This window comes from Pelodiscus sinensis, chromosome 2 (genome assembly GCF_052426305.1).
Source record: "Pelodiscus sinensis isolate ZL-2025 chromosome 2, ASM5242630v1, whole genome shotgun sequence".
NCBI classification, from domain to species: Eukaryota; Metazoa; Chordata; order Testudines; family Trionychidae; genus Pelodiscus; species Pelodiscus sinensis.
The window spans coordinates 57,597,025-57,617,468 of NC_143053.1; the positions used below are offsets into that span (position 1 = coordinate 57,597,025).

Genomic DNA, 20,444 nt, shown 5'->3' on the forward strand with positions numbered 1-20,444 from the left:
AAAAGTAGCCTTTTCCCAAAAAAACTTCCCCTGCGTCCAGACTCAAGCCGCGTTCTTTCGAAATTATTTCGAAAGAACGCGGCTTTTCTTTCGATGGTGGTAAACCTCGTTTCACGAGGAAGAACGCCTTCTTTCGAAAGTTCCTCTTTCGAAAGAAGGCGTTCTACAATGTAAAGAGGCCGTCTTCGAAAGAGAGCATCCAGACTCGCTGGGTGCTCTCTTTCGAAAAAGCGGATTTCCTCTATCGAAAGATCCGCCTGCAGTCTAGACGCGATCTTTCGAAAGAGGCTCTTTCGAAAGAAGCCTGCAGTCTAGACATAGCCCTGGGGAGCCCCTGCCCACTGCAACATTGCGCTGCTGCCTCTGTTTTAAAACTGGCTCCCTGCATAGACTGACTCCCACCTGCCACCTCGCACTGCTGCCTCCGCAGCTCAAGAAGGCAGCAGCCCTGTCCGTCAGTGGGGGGGGAGGGGGGCGCACGAGAGCATGCAGACAGAAGTTGCAACAGCAACCCATGGAGCAGCCTCTGTCTGTGGCAAGCCTCCCCTGCCCTCCCCTGTGGGCAGCAGCAAGGGGGGCAGGTGGCTCTGTGGAACCAGCACATTCAGATAGCAGTCTTGAATGCCTGCTCCCTGCATGTATTGGCTCCTGCCTGGCCTCCCTCCCTTGATAGGCAGCAGCATGGGGGAGGGGGTGGCAAGGGAGAGACAAACTGCTGTGAGCTGATATGCGCAGGGAGCTGGCTTGAAATCCAGCTCCCTGTGTGTATTGGATCCTGCCTGACCCCCTTACCCTCTGAACTGCTGCCTCTCTATCAGAAGCAGCAGTGCAAGGGAGGGCACTGGCTCTAGCCTCCCTTCCCCCTCTTCCCCCTTTGCTGCCTCTGATACAGGCTTATGAGTTAATATGTAGTCGACTACACATTGACATTCCTAGTGTATATGTCTTCAGAACAATGTGGATAAATTGGGTAGTAACTTAAATAATTCACTTTGCAATGCATCTTTCTTCTCTCCTATGCCTTTAAGTATGATTTAACACACAAATTCCCAAACTGCTATGCTTGATGCTTTAGCTTAACTAATCCTAATGGCATGTTTAGTTAACTAGGTTAGAATCTATCACCAAAGTATACAGTATCTATCACCAAGGTATACAGTATCTGTCACCAAAGTATACAGCAAAGAAAGTTGCAGTAAGAGCAATCTAGAGTTGCCAGTTACCACTGAAAGTCATTTTCTTATTTTATACTGCATAATACATGTCCCTTATTTTGGAACATCATGGCTACAGACCATAATGGGGATGCCATAAGTCTGTTCCTTATTTTACTTAAGCATAACTCAGCTTTTCCAAGGGAATCCCATTCTACGCTTGTTTTCACAAAAAACAGGAGTGTCAGTGAATTCAGCGGGACTTACTCCAAAATTAAGTGCCCAGATACCTAACTTCCGAAGAAGATAATGCTGCCATGCCATGGGCATTTCAAATTCACACCTCAGTTATGCCAGTCATCATAAATTTCAGGGCTGTAGCAAAACCATAAAATCAGTACATGTTTACTGATGATATTTTGAACACAGTCACTCTCCTGATTGTAAATCATTAGCCAGGCACCTTGAAACAGAGTTCCTTCAGTTGCTGAGCCAACTTTTCACAGCAGCAGCTTCCTCTGCAGGCGCAGAATATTGTCATCATTTGGTATTATTTACACAAATCTAAGAAATTGACCGGGAGTTGAAAAAGCAGAAAAACTCGTATTTCTGTTTCAGTCTATGAATCAAAACGATGGTGGGAGTAGGGAAGGTGAGAGCTAGTTGTAGAAGTTTTAAGGACTTCGTACGTTTAGTGTTCTGAAGACTTGTCTGTTAGAGTTGTTAAAACTTGAAATTAAAAAAAAATTAAAAACAGCCATAAGCCAACAACTCAGGAGCCTACTGCTGTTGCAAATGTGAAACATTTATACAACATTTAAGATTTAGTTTAATGAAAGTACTGTTGTGTTTGTGTGTGTGATTTATCCATTACCATTCTTAATGTACTGCTGCTGCATTCTTAATGTACTGCTGCTGCATCTGCAGCTAGAAACAGATAAAGAATATTAATTTAGGAAATAATACATAATAAAAATAAGTTATCTACAAAAATTACTCACAACATATAATCTTAATTGTTGCAAAATGTTTTACTGAGTTGTAAATTAACATGTTTTAGTGATCAGATTTACACCATTGCTTAAGAAGTATGTGAAGAAGTATCAGTGGAAAACTTGATTTAAATAAATTATTTTTCATGGTGATATGAGTTATTATTTAAACCAGTGATTTAAATCAATACACCCTGCATTCACTCAAGTTCTCAAGGAACTGAAATGTAAAATTGTAAAATTACTAACTCTGAATTGTAACCTATACTTTAAAATCAGCTTCTGTACCAAATGACTGGAGAATAGCTCATGTGATGCCTAATTTTAAAAGGGTTCTAGACATGATCCTGGCAATTACAGGATGGCAAGTCCTAACTTCAGTACTGGCCAAACTGATTGAAACAAGAGATGTGAAAGTGCAATAGTGTAAACAGTTAACCGATGACTCTGGGCTCAAATGTTCACAGTTTCACACAGGCTCCCAGTATGCATGGGGAGCTGTCTTAAAAACTGGCTTCTAGTGCACATCAGCTTCTGAGGAGCCACCCCACTTTGCTGCCTCTGATATTTTTAGCAGTTTCATGGTTACTTAAGTACACACATTTTTATCACCCCAAGTTGAAACAGTAGTAAAGAACAGAATTGTCAGACACACATATGAATATAATTTGTTGGGGAAATAATTAACATGGCTTTTGTGAGGAGAAATCATGCCTCGCTAATTTACTAGAATTCTTTGAGGGGATAACAGGGATGTGGACAGGGAGGATCCAGTGGAAATAGCATTCTTAGATTTCCAGAAAGCCTTTGAAAGATCCCTCGTCAAAGGCTCCTACGTAAAGGAAGCTGTCATGAGATACGATAGAGAGCCCTCTCATGGACTGATAATTGGTTAAAAGATAGGAAACAAAGGCTATGTCTAGTTATTTCTTTCATTCTGGAAACTGACTATTTATTCATACCCTTTTGCTATGTCTAGAATACACAATTTAGTCAGAAAAACGGCCGTTTTTCCAAACAACTTAAGTCCATACTGCAAGCGTGTTCTTTCAACAGTAAATCGAAAGAACAGAGGGCTTTTTGCGCAAGACCTCTTTCGCAAAAAGGGGTGTGTGGACAGGGAAGAAGCTTTTTCCAGAAGAGGTCTTCCGAAAAAACTTCTTGCGTATGAGCATCCACACTGCAAAAACACATTAAAAAAGTGATGCGCTTTTTGAAAGATCTTGCACATAAGCAGTGATTGCTATGGACAGAATGACCACCAGGGCACCTGATTTTTCCTCTTCTTCCAAAAAAACTCCCTCTTCCCCGTCCACACACCCCTTTTTGCGAAAGAACTCTTGCACAAAAAGCCCTCTGTTCTTTCGATTTACTGTTGAAAGAACACGCTTGCAGTATGGACTTAAGTTGTTTGGAAAAACGGCCGTTTTTCTGACTAAATTTGTGTATTCTAGACCTAGCAAAAGGGTATGAATAAATAGTCAGTTTCCAGAATGGAAAGAAATAACTAGTAGTGTCCCTCAGTGGTCTGTGCTGGGACTGATCCCAATAAACATATTTATAAATTATCTGGAGAAAGGGGTAATCCAGGGGTGGGGACTTTTTTTTTTTTTTTTTTAAATATATTCAGTGGCCCCTGACTCACAGGAAAATCAGTCGGGCTGCACAAACCCAGCACCTTGCTGATGGGCCCTCAGCTGGGAAGCAGAAAAACACTCCCCGCATTCCCATCACGCACCAATTCCTAGGGAGGCCCAAGATAGTAGATTCCCCCCCCCCCCATGTTTTTGGGTAGGGTCAGTAATGAGGGGTTCAGTGAATGGGAGGGGACTGCCAGGAAGCAGATTTGAGGTGTGGGAGCTGGGTGGAAGGGAGGGTGCAGGGATGGGTTGAGGGTTGGTAGGTCTGGGAGGATAGTAGGGTGCCAGGATCAGAGTAGACTGCAGGCTCTGGGCAGGAAGTTGAGTGCAGGGGTTGGGTGGGAGTTAGGGGACTGTCTGGGAGGTAGGGTGCAGGAGTCGGGGGACTGGGCAGGATGGGGAGGGCTCAGGGCTGGAGCACCAACACTGGTTCCCCCGTGCTGGATCCAGGCAAGCGGGGGGCCACATCTGTCTCTGCTCAAAATAGTTAAGTCCAAAGCAGATTGTGAAGAGCTTCAAAAGTATCTCTCAAAACTGAGTCACTGGGCAACAAAATGGCAGATCAATTTTAATGTTGTTAAATGCAAAATAATGCATATTGGAAAGCATAATCCCAATTATACATAAATTATGGGACCTAAATTAGTTTTTACCACTCAGAGAGATCTTGGAGTCACTGTAGATAGCTCTCTGAAAATAGTCACTCATTGTTCAGCAGCAGTCTCAAAAAAGCAAACAATATTAGGAATCATTGAAAAAGGGATACATAGTAAGACAGAAAATATATTACTGCCTCTGTTTAGGGCCATGGTATGCCCATATCTTATACTGTGTGCAGATGTGGTTGCCTCATCTCAAAAAAGACATGTTGGAATTGGAAAAGGATCAGAAAAGGTCAACAAAAATTACTGGTAGTATGGCATAGGCACCATCTGAAGAGAATTTAATAAGACTGGAACTTTTCATCTTGGAAAAGAGACATCTAGGGGGTATAGTAGAGTTCTATATAATCATGACTGGTATGGAGAAGCTAAGTAAGTGTTGTTTATGCCTTCTCATAACACAAGAACTAGGGGTCATCAAATGAAATTAATAGGTAGCAGGTTTAAAACAAAAGAAAGCATTTTTTTCACACAATGCCCAGTCAGCCTGTGGAACTCCCTGACGGAGGATGTTCTGAAGGCCAAGACTTTAACAAGGTTCAAAAAAGAACTAGAAAAATTCATGGAGCATAGGTCCATCAATGGCTGCTACCCAGAATGGGCAGGGATGGTGTCCCTACCATGTTTGTCAGGGCTGGGAATGGATGACAGAGAATGGATCACTTAATGAATATCTGTTCTGTTCGTTCTCTCTGGAGCACCTGGTATTGGCCACTGTTAGAAAAAGGGATACTGGGCTAGATGGATCTTTGGTCTGACCCAATATGGCCATTCTTATGTTAAATATCCTGCATATAGAAGAGGGAATCTCAGACTTTGGGTATGTCTGCAACCAGCAGCAATGAGCCTCCTCAACATGGGTCAACAGATATAGATTAGTGGTGCCACACTGCAACTTCAGCGCATTGTTTGCATAGCTATTTTTAGAGGGCTAGTGGGAGCTCCATTGACTCAAGTCTGTCAACCTGGGCTGCGGGTTTGCTGAGGAGAGCTGTTTGGGGTATTAAAAATAAGACTAGCATCTCTAAAACAATGCAGTTCTTGCTGACATGTGAATTGCAGATTGCTAGCTATCATTGGATGTTTCACCTCAAGGAGAGCAATTAGGTTTGGGTCCGTGTGACAGTCAGGATTTCAGTTGACAGTGTGTCAGGGGTTATATGTCCTAATTAGATTTACTGCCATCTGACAACCAGCCAGCTGGATTGGATAGTGACCAGGCCTCTGGCTGTGCTACCCTGCTTTTCTGGGTGGAATGTATAAGGAGCCTTGCCAGCAGCAACAGGACTCTTCCCTGCTGCTTGTGCCTTAGGTGTAAAAGGATCCAGTTTTGTTTCCTACTTTTCCATGTATTGTGCTATCTTATACTTTTTTTGTAATTTTTTTAACTCCTGCTGGTTATGATGGGCATGCTGTGGGGAAAAAACTTTTATTTGTATCAGCATCAAGGACATGTGGGCTGTACAGACCATCTGTCTTTGTGGTTAGGAAGAAATTTGTCAAAATTTCCACCCTAACTCAGTTCTTCATATGTGTTTCCTAAGAATTGGCTTATTGCTAACATAGGGCCTCAGGAGATATTACATATTACTATACTCATGGAGCACCCTGGATATTCATTTTTTTATGCACGGGTGATTCATTCTTTTCAATGTAGCATGGTTCAAAGGAGCATCTGTCTCTTTGGCATCACTTGATCCTGTGACCTTTTAAAACATATAGTCTGATGGGGCTTGAATCTACTCGTTTTTGCAGAGCAAGCTCATGCCACTATCAGTGAATGGGGTTTGTGCCTACTGAGGGACCAATGTGCCATAGGGTTGCCAACTGTGTAATCACACAAATGCAAGCACCTTTGCCTTGCCCCTTCTCTGAGGCACTACCCACTCCATCCCCATTCTCTCTATTGTTGCTCTTCCCACATTCCCTCACTTCCACTGGGCTGGGGCAATGGCTTGTGGTGTGGGAGGGGATGTGGGCACTAGGCTGGGGCCATAGGGTTTGGAGTGTGAGGAGTCTCTGGGGCTGTGCCTGGGGTTTGGGATGTGGGAGGGGGTGAGGAGTGCAGGTCCAGGGAGGGAGTTTGGAATCAGGAGGGGGCTCAGGGCTGGGACACAAGGTTGGATTGTTGGAGGGGTGTTAGGTGCTTGCTCTGGCCAGGTGGCACTAAGCTTGGGCTACTCTCTGGTTTTGGCACAGTATTGCTAAGGCAGGCTTGCTCCTTAAAGAGGATGGCATGTTCCTACTACCCTAGGGGATGGGTGCTTCATTGGATTATTTCTATCTTAAGGCACTGCCTCTACAGGTCCCATTGGTTGCAGGGACATGCCAGCTGATTCCTGGAGTGCACAGAGGTAGGGCATGGAGGCAGCCTGTCGCCTTCTTACTGTGCTGCTGAATTTTTGGCAGCCTAAAATCTCCAGGTTTGGCATCAGTAGCCTTCAGAAGAGAGAGCCTAATTCTGGGAGACTCCGGGGTAAAACCAGGATGGCTGGCAATCTTAAATGCCAGATTCAAGTGAAAAAATTTACGTTGTGGCATGATATAGGTTAAGACAACTTCAAAATTCCTGCAGTGGTACAGGTTTCCTGTGCATTTGAATTTGGGTGAAATTAGTAAGAACTTCCTGATTGGTTTGGCTTTTCATAAGGTCCGCATTCAGACACGTGTGTCTCATTATTTTCTGATTTGAAATCCATGGATAAGGATTTTTGAATGAGGAGAAAGAAGACACTAAAACTATTGACATGATTAACTATATTAAGACCTGTTACAGGACTAAAATGAAGGCTTCCAGAATGTAAACTTAAATATTGTATAATAAACAAACTATAAAATTGCTTAGAGTAGAGTGCCAAATGGCTTTTACTTGGCCTAGAAAGCTAATTAGTGGGAGGCTTTAGCTCTTAAAAAATTAATGTATACTCTTAAGACTTTTCAAGAGCTGAAAAAAAGTTGCATCAGTGATTAATATGAGCAAACAAAGTTATTCTGATTTTTGAGAGCTATCATGAACATAGTTCCAAGGTCACTAATTTGTATAAAATACTGTGGGCATATTTGAAAAATCTTTTAAAATAATTATTCATGTAAGTTTGATGGAGAGACACTAGAAAACCTCTAGGGATTTTGTACTGTACAGAAATTAAATGTATTTGTCACACACACAAATAAGGACATTAAAATTTGATTGAGACCTCAGTTTTAAAATCTGCTTTCTTGCACATATGTATTTTTGTTACTTTATAAAATAACTTTTTTTCTTAACATGTGCGTGCAATTTATAATGTATGTCTGTATGTAAATCCTTCACTATTACTTTCTATTTATATAGTTCTACATTTAATTTGCTGTTAGCACAGGCTGTACTAAATGTACACGTCCCAGAAGGGTAGCTGTGTTAGTCTGCATCTGCAAAAATGAGAAGTCCTGTGGCACCTTAGGGTATGTCTAGACTACATGGCTCCGTCAATGGAGCCATGTAGATTTGTTTTTTTGGCAAAGGCAAATGAAGCCGCGATTTAAATGATCATTTAAATTTACATGGCTGCCGCACTGAGCCGACAAACAGCTGATCAGCTGTTTGTCTGCTCAGCACGCCAGTCTGGACGCTCCCCTGCCGACATCAAAGTCCTTTGTCGGCAGCCCCGGTAAACCTCATCTCACGAGGAATAACGGGGCTGCCGACAAAGGACTTTGATGTCGGCAGGGGAGCGTCCAGACTAGCGCGCTGAGCGGACAAACAGCTGATCAGCTGTTTGTCGGCTCAGCGCGGCAGCCATGTAAATTTAAATGAAGCCGCGATCATTTAAATCGCGGCTTCATTTGCCTTTGCCTACAACCCTAATCTACATGGCTCCATCGATGGAGCCATGTAGTCTAGACACAGCCTTAGAGACTAATAGATTTCTTGGGGCATAGGCTTTTGTGGGTAAAAACAACTTAATGAGATGCGTGGATTCATGAATCTGACAGGATATAGACACACGAAAGCTTATGCTCGAATAATTGTTTGTCTTTAAGGTGCCACAGGACTCTTTGTTGTTTCTGTAATAAATAAAATAATTGTATTTACCAAGCATGGAATCAATGAAGTGTAATGCAAGTTGATTTAACAAATAACTAGCATATCTAGATGGACTCGTCACATCTCTCTTTCAGGATAGGACTTAAGTACGTGTACATTCTATTGACTTTAATGGGCTTTATGCATGTACTTAAATGCTTTTCTGAGTAGAGACCCTAAGTTGTTATGGGACTCAGATTTTTGAGCTAGTGAGTTATGCTATTTTCACTTGTAATATTTTTTATCTTTGACTCAGTCATCATGTTTTAGCAAAGCGTGTGTGGGCATGGCATTTGATCTTTAAAAAGTGAAACTGTACAGTTATCAGATTGCAAACAGTAATTGAAAAGTATCCCAGCAGACCAGGGAGAGGAAGCAAAGCGGCGGAACACGCAGGCAGCGGGACAGCCCAGACGCGTCTGGGCTGCCCGCGTGTTCCGCCGCTTTGCTCTGCTTTGCTCCCCGTCCCCCTGGTCTGCAGACCAGGGGGACGGGGAGCAAAGCAGAGCAAAGCCGCGGAGCCCGAGGGCAGCAGGACAGCCACGGCGCGTCTGGGCTGTCCCGCTGCCCCCGTGCTCCGCGGCTTTGCTCCAGACGCCTGTGGTACAGCAGCTGGGGCGATGCCGGTTGGTCTTGTAGCGCCCAGAGTGGCGCTACTGGACCAACCCGGCAGCACCACAGCTGCTCTGCCCCAGGCGTCCTGATTCAGCCACTGCTGGTCAGTTTCAGCAGCGGCTGAATCAGGACGCCTGGGGCAGAGCAGCTTGGGTGCTGCTGGGTTGGACCAACCCAGCAGCACCCCAGCTGCTCTGCCCCAGGCATCCCCAAGTCAGCCGCTGCTGAAACTGACCAGTGGCTGACTACAGGAAGCCCCTGCCCCGGGCTTCCTGGAATCAGCCGCTGATCAGTTTCAGCAGCAGCTGACTTGGGGATGCCTGGGGTTCTTAAGTTGAATCTGTATGTAAGTCAGAACTGGCATCCAGATTCAGCCGCTGTTGAAACTGATCAGTTTCAGCAGCGGCTGAATCTGGACGCCAGTTCCGACTTACAGGCAGTCCCCGACTTACGCGGATCCGACTTATGTCGGATCCGCACTTACGAACGGAGCTTTCTCGCCCCGGAAGTCGGGGCGAGAAAGCCCCGTTCGTAAGCTGCTCCGGTGCCCCTGGTCTGCTGGAGACCGTCTCCAGCAGACTAGGGGCACCGGGCGGGTTCCCGCACTTCTGAGGCTTTGCCAGAGCAAAGCCTCAGAAGCGCGGGAACCGCTGCTGCTGCCCCTTGAGACTCGGTGCCTGTGGTCTGCTGGGGACGGTCCCCAGCAGACCACAGGCACCCGGACTGAAGCCGCAGCCGCGGGGGGGTCCCGCGCCTCTGAGGCTTTGCCAGAGCAAAGCCTCAGAGGCGCGGGGAACCGCCGCTGCTGCCGCTTCAGTCAAAGCGGCAGCAGCGGCGGTTCCCCGCGCCTCTGAGGCTTTGCTCTGGCAAAGCCTCAGAGGCGCGGGACCCCCCCGCGGCTGCGGCTTCAGTCCGGGTGCCTGTGGTCTGCTGGGGACCGTCCCCAGCAGACCACAGGCACCCAGACTGGAGCGGCAGCAGCGGCGGTTCCCCGCGCCTCTGAGGCTTTGCTCTGGCAAAGCCTCAGAGGCGCGGGACCCCCCCGCGGCTGCGGCTTCAGTCCGGGTGCCTGTGGTCTGCTGGGGACCGTCCCCAGCAGACCACAGGCACCCAGACTGGAGCGGCAGCAGCGGCGGTTCCCCGCGCCTCTGAGGCTTTGCTCTGGCAAAGCCTCAGAGGCGCGGGACCCCCCCGCGGCTGCGGCTTCAGTCCGGGTGCCTGTGGTCTGCTGGGGACCGTCCCCAGCAGACCACAGGCACCCAAACTGGAGCGGCAGCCGTGGCGGGGTCCCTCGCCTCTGAGGCTTTGCCAGAGCAAAGCCTCAGAGGCGCGGCACCCCGCTGCCGCTGCGGCTCTGCTCCCCGTGTCCCTGGTCTGCTGGGGGGGGGGGGCGCAGCTAGTGTGCTCCTCCCCCCCCAGCAGACCAGGCTTTTGTTTTGGACTCTGGGGCAGAGCAGCTTGGGCGCTTCCGATTGGTCCTGCAGCGCCCGTGGGCACTACTGGACCAACCCGGCAGCACCCCAGCTGCTCTGCCCCAGGTCCTGATTCAGCCGCTGCTGGTCAGTTTCAGCAGCGGCTGAATCAGGACGTCGGGGGCAGAGCAGATGGGGTGCTGCTGGGTTGGTCCAGTAGCACCCCAGCTGCTCTGCCCCAGGCGTCCCCAAGTCAGCTTCTGCTGAAACTGACCAGCGCTGACTACAGGAAGCCCCAGGCAGAGTTGCTCTGCCCCGGGCTTCCTGGAATCAGCTGCTGATCAGTTTCAGCAGCAGCTGACTTGGGGACGCCTGGGGTTCTTAAGTTGATTCTGTATGTAAGTCAGAACTGGTGGTCAGTTTCAGCAGTGTCTGAATCTGGACGCCAGTTCCGACTTACATACAGATTCAACTTAAGAACAAACCTACAGTCCCTATCTTGTACGTAACCCGGGGACTGCCTGTACTGTCTCTTTGCAAAAAAAAAAAAAAAAAAGAGAGAGAAAAGCACTGATTACACACAAACTATGTTAAAAGAATATTATATGGTTTGCAAAAATTAAATACTCAAAAATTAGGAAATGTCCAATCTACAGTAGCCTATGCAACCTTAATTCTCCACATTTGCGCATCTCCTGTGCATAGGGTTCTGTGAAAATAATGGTATGATATTATTTAGCTAAGTACTATGTATCATAATGCATATATGCACAAGGGAGTTGATTAAAACTGTACAGTCAAGTGTATAACTGCCATATCCCAACTTTCAAGTGCTTGAATTTGCAACCTAATAATGCTGTTTTAGTATTTTGGAGTGTAGTTTCCTAGGCTTTTATTTAAATGAAAAATGATTTTTAAAAAACCTGATGTGCAACTGTAACAATTCCCCTCAGCCGCAATCATGAATCATCAGTGAGGTTTGAACCTTGAGCCTACAGCATTGCAGCACAAACTGCTGTCACGTGAGCAACAAGACTAACAACATTAGTTGGCAACAGGAGAGTGCAGATTTCCCAGGGGAGGGGTGGAATGAGTTGCAGTTCCAGTAGGTGATCAGCAAGCTAGCTTTGCCCAAGCTAGCTTTGCTCTTTCTTTACCAGTGTTTAGCGGGTGGAGGGGGATCTTCCTCTTCTATCGGCCCCAGATTGGGGGTTGGCTGCTGGAGTGGAGTCTGGGAGTGGTGGTGATTTTGGAAAGCCTTGCCTGTGTCTGTGTCTACCATCCTGCTCCATACATACCTCAGAGTCCTGAAAGTGGGGGGCAGAGAGAGGATCTGGGAGCTAGAGTCCTTCCTCTCCCTACCCCCCTACAACTCAGCTACTCCAGCAGTTTCCTGGTGTTCCAGTGGAGTTGTTTGTGGTGGTGCAAGCTTTGCCTCACAGTCGTGGTTTTTGTGTGTGCTGCCAGTGTTTTACTGAGGAACGCACGAGAGAGAAGGGAAATGGCAGTTTTTAACATTTTATATCTCAGCCAAAATCTGAATGGAATTTCATGGGACCACTTCAGTAGCCCATTGGTATTCCACACAGGGAATCCCCAAGGTCTGCTGCAAATAATGGAGGCATATGAGCTTCTCAAAGAGAAGGTTGCAAGATCCCTTTATAAGGGAAGGTGTTAGGCAGCCTAAAGACAAGGTTCTCTCTGTTTAACTGCTAATATGAAAAATCCCATTGAACTCAATAGGACTTTTTATTCTGTCATTTTTAGTGTAGCTGTTCAGGACACATGATATTCTTCCAGTTGTAGGAAGGCTACTGTGAACTGGTAACTTTTCATTTTATCCAGTATTTACATCTTAATGGCCTCATCCACATAGCGCCAACCTCAGCTCTGCCATCGGAACGGCACTGAAGTTATTGAGAAATGCACTCACTTAAGCCAAGGCTGGGAATTTTGGCCCAATGTATTCAGGGACTAGACTAGAGCTCAGGACAGGAGGCTAGGAGGATTGGGCAGGAGCTAACTGGGGTGGAGCTGCTGCACTGGCGGCACTTCCTGGGAGCCAGAGACTGCATTCTCCGGCTGGCATCTCCTCCTAGGGGACCAGTGTTGCACAGGTCGACCCCCACCTCCATCTTGTCCTGTGAAGGGAAGGCCAGGCTCTGTGGGCTGGCACTTGCCTCAGCCTGGGTTCCAGTGGCCAGTGCCCCCCCCCCCCAGCCTGCAGCTGACCCAGGAGGGGCGATGCTTAGCTCCCCTCCCACTCCCTGGCTGTACCTAGTCTGGAGGGGAAAGAGGCCCCAGGTGCTGGCCCTGGCCTACAGCTGCCCTTTCCCCTGGCTTCCAGCTTATCCAGGGCCAAACCATAGTTCCCAGCCCCAGCCTTCTTGTCTGGGTGGGGGTCAGACCTGGTTTCCAGCCTTTTTTTGGGTGGGGGTGGGCTGTATTTCCTGGAAGTTGGATTGGTTCTGGATGGTCTAAGGTGGGGGGGGGGGGGGAAGCATCTGATCCTGTTTGTATCAGGCTGGGCGGGGAGCATTGTTACTGTTTGTGGGACAGGGATCACTTACTGGTATCTGGCTATGTGGAGCCCTCTCCCCAGCTGGCCACTCTTGTGGCTGCCCCCAGTAGTTACTTTGCAGTTTAGTGTTTCTCCTTTGTTACCCCTCCCTTTCCATATTCTGGAAAACATTCCCATTCCAGGCACTCCCATTTTTCTGACACCACTAAACTCTGTTCTTGCTTTAAGTTATGATAAGAGAAAGCTACATACCAAATTTGGTAGCCCTAGCTCTTACCACTTAAGAGGAGTTCTTGAACAAATGGAGTCAGACAGACAGCTGAATAGACTCTTTCAAATATAATATTCAGATAGATTCCCTCAATTCAGTAGTGTCCACATAATGCTCAATGGGGAGGATAAAATATTCCAGGCTGATTGGATCAGCTTAATCTGTCCTGGGAGCTATATCCAGAGTGTTGCAGCATTTCAGCCAGCCCAACTACCTTACTAGAGGTGAACTTTGCTTGGGAGGAGTGTGGAGGGGGAACTTTGCTCCATGATGCTGACTGTATCTGTGATCAGGGATTGGGCCAGGGTTTTTCCTGAATCCACCAATTTACAGCAAGAGTAATGGAGCTCCTCAACAGCTGTATTTTTTTAATTTAATTCTTGTTTTCTTTTTTGTGTATTTGTGCATGAGAGAGGAGAATACAAGCTTCTTTCACATTCAATGAAGTGCCCTTCATGCACATTTTCTGGCTTTGTGCTCTGGGAGTGCAGGAACAAGTGTACAGTAAAAATATTTTTCAGATGTTGGTTTAAGCACTATTACTAATTTAACAGATCTATCTTGAAATGACAAGGGGTTTTGCACATGAGAGGTATAACCAAAGAATCTGCATGGAGAGATCTGGCTCATATCTGCAGTATCTGTGGAAGATTGACTGTGGCCATGGGGAATGTAAGGAGCTGAAAGGCATAAGATTATTAAGAGTTCTAAAGAGACTAAGTATGGAAAAGAATTTTACTGCATTATTTCTTTCTTGAAAATCAAGAGTCATGCAGAGCACACAAGAAAAAAAGATAACCTAGAAAAGTCATAACTGTAACCCAAAAACATTGGTTGATATCTGAATAACAGCACAGTATTAGCAAAGTAATTTTCAAGTCTGTCTGATTAATAAAGAACCAGTACGAGTGCAGCATGGCAAGGAAAGCTTGCTCTTAGGATTCTGCAGCTAGGACAGTATTTATAAAACTGCATTATGTGATCTATAAACCAAAAGCAAGCAGAAGAAAGCAGAAAATTACAATAATCCGGCTAAGGAGAACAGGGTTCATTTTATCTTGAGTGGAGTTCAGGGCAAGTTTCATATATGAAAAGCTTTGTGGTCTTAATAGTTCTGCTGTCTCATTTGAAACTTATGGATAATAGCTTGGAAGCTGACTAACTTGCCATACCAGTCTTACAGTGTTTTTGTTTTGCTCAAAGTAGATGAAAGGTTAATTTAAGTATGGTTACAGTAGTACTGCATTCCTGATGATGTAGGTAGCTTAATGACAATCTTTGTGGTAGAAAAATCAGGAAATGTGGGTTTACTCTCTGGGATTTGTATGGCTGGTGCGTGAAAATGTTACATCCTGAACGACAAGATATTGTTGAACAGCTTGGTATGTAGCACTGCTGATTGTGTGTCTATGGTTTGAGTTTCAGCTCAATGTCCTTTTTTTTTTTTTGGTTGAGGCAAGCATTTAATGTTTTCTGCATCTGAAAGTTTTTCTGTAGTAAGATTACTCCCCATTTCATTTAGGTTGTTTCATGACTCACTTGAAACAATTCTGATGGATTGCAAATTTATTCCAAATGTATTGAACAAACAGACTCTGAATGGTTAATAGGCTGAGATTTAACTGGAGTTAACTTGATTATACCGATGTAAACTGCTCTTGTGGTGTATAAATGTATATATCCGTTTGAAATTCTCAGTTTGTATAAAAAGAAATTATTCATAAATGTTAACATAATACATTAAGTTCTCTTTATGACAAATATTCTATGCCAAGCCTCAAAAATCACTTATTGTGGAAGCCAGAGGAAGCTATGAAACTTTCAAGCTTCATTTTTCTAAACTATTCAGTGAAGTATTGAGGTATTCAGTAGAATGGAATTGGCATTGGGAACTGGAGAAGGATTTATATATTTTGAGGCTTATTTAATTGAAATACTGAGCCCTTGTATTGATTATAAATTTAACTTTTATTACATTTAATTTTGTTCAGTGAAAGGAACAGTTAGCTACTAAGTTATGTAGGTGTCTCCTCTTTATCAAATTATTTAGTAAATCTTAAGTTCATGAAAGGTGCTTCATTGACAGCTCTGCAGGGCACTTGCTGGTGTCATTGGATTTTCAAATTTTACTCTTTTCCCCCTCCCCCCCCCCCCACATTTTTTAAACTGGCCCTACCTTAAACCAATTTGTAGTCGCTCTGTACTGTTGTAGTGTAGTTAAATGCTGGGTATAAAACTGGCCAGTGCTCTGAGATCTTTGCAAATATTAAGCACAAGTAAAATGGAGTTGCAAGTTAAAATTAAGTTATTGTAACAGTTGAAATTTTTCTGCATTTCAAATCATGCTTGCTTACTTCTTCTGAAATGTAAAATATATTAACTTGTTGAGAAAAGTGTTTCACTGAATTTTCATTTGTAAAGCATTATAGATCAATCCCCTACCCACCTCCACAAAGGATCATTTAATATTCAGCTCTTATTGCTAGAGGGGAAATAAAGGTATTTAATAACATTAGTAGATCTGTTCGCTTGGTAGGAATGGTACCTTAATCCCCTCTTTCCAAAATCCACTTCTTTATGTATTTTGTGTTATAGAAGCTGATTTGTATTGGTATATGCTAAATTGTGTCCTGTGGTAAGAGGAGTCTATTTCGAAGTGTCAAAGATGCTAAGTAGTGTCTAAGGCGGGGTGGCCAACCTGTAGCTCCAGAGCCACATGCAGCTCTTCAGAAGTTAATATGCGGCTCCTTACATAGTTACCAAATCCAGGTTTGGAGCTACAGATGCCAACTTTCCACTGGGCCAGAGGGTGCTCACCGTTCGACCCCTAGCTCTGCCCTAGGCGCTCGCCCCCTCCACCCTGTCCCCCTAGGATCCTGCCACCAGGAGCAGCCTGAGGTGGGCTGTGGCAGCTGGCGCCCCACGTGGAACACGCAATCAGCGCCCCTGCCTGCATGGCCGTCAATGGAGTGATGTCATCATTGGGTGCCCCGCTGAAGGCGGCGCCCTAGGCGACAGCCGAATCGGCCTATAGTCACGGCCGTACCTGCCTGCCACTTCCTACCCTCTCCACTGATCCTGTCACACTCATGCTTCCCCCATTCAGTGTCTCCCACTGAGACAGAGCTGACCACAGTAGGCAGGAGGAAAAGGAGAAGGTAGCACTGACCAGGGGGGCTGCCAGTGGGTGGGATGTGCTGAGTGGTGATTGGCAGATGATCAGGGCTGGTGATATAGAACTGTTGCTCTTTGGCAATGTGCATTGGTAAATTCTGGCTCCTTCTCAGGTGTAGGTTGGCCACCTTGGTCTAAGGCTTCGAAGAGTACCTGAATATTCATACCATTTTGGTGTACCTGGGATTAATGGATCGCTTAGAGTGCCTTTGTTCTTGCCCTAGAAAATTCCCCTGCTTAGGTGAATAAACTGCTAATAAAGGAAGTCTTATATTTTTTGGTTTTCATGAAGGTTTATGTTCATGACATTACAGCAAGAGAAATTTTTCTAAGAGACTAGTCACAGCCCATTGTACTGTTTATCCTCTCTGTCCTTCCTGAAGATAAAGTGAATGACATGGAATGGAAACATTCTTTTGCAAAGCATTGATAACAGACCAGAGCCATTTTTGTTGTCTGCTTCTAGAATACATGACAAAAATTAGTTTGGTCTGAAGATTTACAGAGCACTATTGTGTGATTTGAGGAAGATGATTGTGTGGGGTTTTACTGTGATTAGTTTAACTAGCTCTGTGGATGGGGAAAAAATCAGAATAATTTCAGCTGTGATAATGAATGCCTCCGACATTTGGGTGTCATTGGTTTTGTGGGTTTTTTTATAGCTTTTCACCCTGGTGCCTTTTATCATTTTCATTTTTAGCAAAATTAAAAACTTAGTTATGATTTTTATGTATTACAAATATTGGGATCAGTACTTTGATGGGTTCTAACATTGTAGGGAAATGGGGATAAGGTGTATTTGGAGTCTACATACCAACGTGTGAGTACCTATATTGTAGAAGTGGCTCTGTTAGACCATGTCTTCACCAAGCAGAAGATTGACACTGCCGCGATCGATCTTCTGGAATTCGATTTAGTGAAGGAAGAATAAGGGAAGCCAACAGAGCTTTTGCTCCTGTTTAGCTTCTCGCTGTGGAGACTGCGTGGAAACTCGACTTAAAGTACGTCGACTCCAACTACATAATTAACGTAACTGTGTAATTAATGTGTATCGTAATTTGACCTTCCCCTTTTAGCGTAGACCTGGCCTCAGGCTTGGTACTCCTTATTACTCCTTAGTTCAGAACTCTGCTATTTTTAAATATGGTGAAATTTTTGCAGCTTGTGATGAGAGCAGGGCAGCCAGTCCCTGTTGAGACCACTCCTGGGGAGGTGATTTCCCTGCTGCAGTGAAGCCTCCTCCCTGGGAATGGAGCAGCGAGGAGCCAGCTGAGTGTAACCGACACCATTAACCTATAAGCATCAGCTTATCGGTTTAAAATAATTACTCAGTTGCATTCTAACATCCCTAAATCTAAGGCCTACATTTCTAACAGGATAGTTTTAGAAAGGCATCAAGGGTAAGGGTTTTGTGAGTTTTAGTGTCAGCAGGATTGAATAAATCCAGGAATATGATAACTTCAAACAAATCAACAGGATGCTGCTGACCAGCTCCAGAAAACTCCAGAGACTATACAAGTACATAGTGTAGAAAAGAATCTGGTAAGGTATTTTTCTACCTTCAAGTTTCTTGTAAAGATTTCAACCAGTTGCTTCTCCCAATGTGCTTTAATATAATCCATATGCTGTATAGCCAAACGACTCCCATTTTGGGGTATGGGTTCAATGACAAAAACACTAATAATGAGGTAACTGTTAACATTCAGTTCAGTTCACACCTTCTCCCTAGGCTTGGCTGTTCCTAGGTGATCTGTGATTCCATCTAGTTAGCTCACATCCTTGATCCTTTTACACCCACTATCCAGGTGGTGTAATGAACCAATGCTTTTGTTAGGGTTTGTCTTCAAAAAAAAAGTGGTTGAGTTTAGATGCTAGATAACCTACCTAATCCTGTATCTTTTTTTCTGGAGTGGATGCAGGGTAACATTTTTACCTTGATTTTTATCTGGTGGTGTTTAGGTTTGAACTCAATCAGCTAAATTGAATTGCAAGGTTTTTCTTTGCAGCCACACTATGAAAGAGGTCCAACTCTATGTTAGGCTTAGCGAGCACATGTTAATTAAGCCTGATGTAGGCTGAACCATTTTTCTTAAACACTTAAAACACTACAGTGGCTCAGATGCTATCTATGCTAATGGGAGAAAGTCTCCTGTCAGCATAGGTAATCCACTTCCCTGAGAGGCAGTAGTTAGGTCAATGGAAGAATTCTTCCGACAGTCTAGTGCTATCGGTATTGAGCCTTAGGTTGGTCTAACTGTGCCATTCAGTGATATAGATTTTTTTCACACCTCTGGTGGATGTAGTTACATTAACCTAATTTTCTAACGCAGATCAGGCCTTAATAAAGACAAACCTTTAGTTTGCAGAACCCGCTCAATGTTATTCCAACAGAATCAGCACCTATGAACATATTGGATGATTATGTTATGGTAAAAATTTGTAAACTAAATTTCCTTCGTGTTAGCCCTTGTCTAGTTCAGGATTTAAAGGTATGAAGTTGTATTGGATCAGGCTCGATACAGTTATCTAGTTGAGTAAAAGCAATTGTATTTTAGAGCATGCTCAGGTGACTAAGTTAAAGTTTTGGGATATATCTACATTAGAAATGCTCCTGTGCCTCTATAGCAGTCTTATAGATCCGTACTACAACAACACTTTTTTCTTTTGTTGCTCTTGTGACTCCACCTCTCAGATAACAGTCACTAGGTTTACAGAAGATTTCTTCCATCCAACTAGTGGTGTCTGCACAGGAGCCTAGGTTGGTTTAAATACATTGCACGTAGGGTAAATTTTTTCACAGCCCTGAGTGATGCAACTAAGCTCACATAACTGCAGAGTAGCACAGCCCTTGGAGTCAGCCTGGACTTTACTGTGACAAGTTTAGCATTGTTCTAAAGTAGGGCATTCTCAAACTTTTCCTTACTAAGGACCAATGTTCCCTCTTAATCTTTCCCATCCATGTGGGGAATAAATGTTATGTGCACGGAGACAAGTGCGAATGTGCACCACCAAACCTAGCTGTGGGAACTCGCCTAAGCAGTTCTGCGGCATTGGAATCTGTCCTAAGCAGCTACACAGTTGCACAGCTTACAGGGAATACTGCTGATTTTTGCAATTATGGTGGCATTTAATAGGTAGGTTTCTCTTTAAGCAGTCTCTGTCAGACTAAGATGGTCTTGGAAGTAAGTCTACAATTTGTTCTTGTGTGTGTACATTTTTTTTTTACTTGAAATTTTTAGATATATCAAACGTACTTTTCACAGAGTCAACATGGAAGACCAAAGGTAAGTTTGAAACTGCCTGGAGTTAAAATATCTAGCAGATATTTTGGCAGGGTTGCTGCAGTTTGTTCCTGATGTCAATTTAGACTCATTTTGAAATCAAAAGCATTTTACAGGACAATTCAACATTTTTTTCATTGCTATAGTGCTGTGTGAGACTGTTTTCTGATGCTATCGTATTCTAAACATTGCCTGTTCATCTGAAGCACATAGTTTAGCACTGTTGCATTTCACACTGACACAGGATGCTTTCAGTTAATATTGTTAAATATTTTGATAGATTTTTTTTTTAATCTCTTCTTTTTGATAGTATCTTAGGAACTTCAAAATAAAATACCATTTGCTGATGATTTTGTCCTTTTTCTAGTATGCAAACTCTGGGTTTTTTTTCCTCTTGTGTACTTAATGAATGAAAAACTGCTATAGTTCCTTGTTTACATTCCTGCATTCTAATGTTATTGGCACTATACACATTGTCCTATAAATATTGTATATTAATGGCTTGATGCAATCCAGAGCTTTGGAAGGCACATAACTGGTGGGACAGCACTAATTAGTGTTATTGGTGAATTATTGTTTTATACATTTCTTAATAAAAAGATAAAATTTGAAAAAAAATGAAAGAAATGTTGTGCTCCAGAGATGCCCCTAACCGA

At 44.3% G+C, this 20,444-nt stretch overlaps 1 protein-coding gene across 14 annotated transcripts in view; it reads left to right on the top strand.

The window, feature by feature from the left end:
* NCOA2 (nuclear receptor coactivator 2) overlaps positions 1-20,444 on the top strand; it is a 274,099-nt gene that overhangs the window by 52,953 nt on the left and 200,702 nt on the right. Inside the window, exon 1 of one of the 14 annotated variants that reach the window (XM_006131502.5) lies at positions 13,060-14,715. The exons of the other annotated variants lie outside the window; for them this stretch is intronic. The gene's annotated coding sequence lies outside the window, so the exon portion shown is untranslated. Of the gene's footprint in view, positions 1-13,059; positions 14,716-20,444 lie in introns of those variants that run through there. 14 annotated transcript variants of the gene reach the window in all.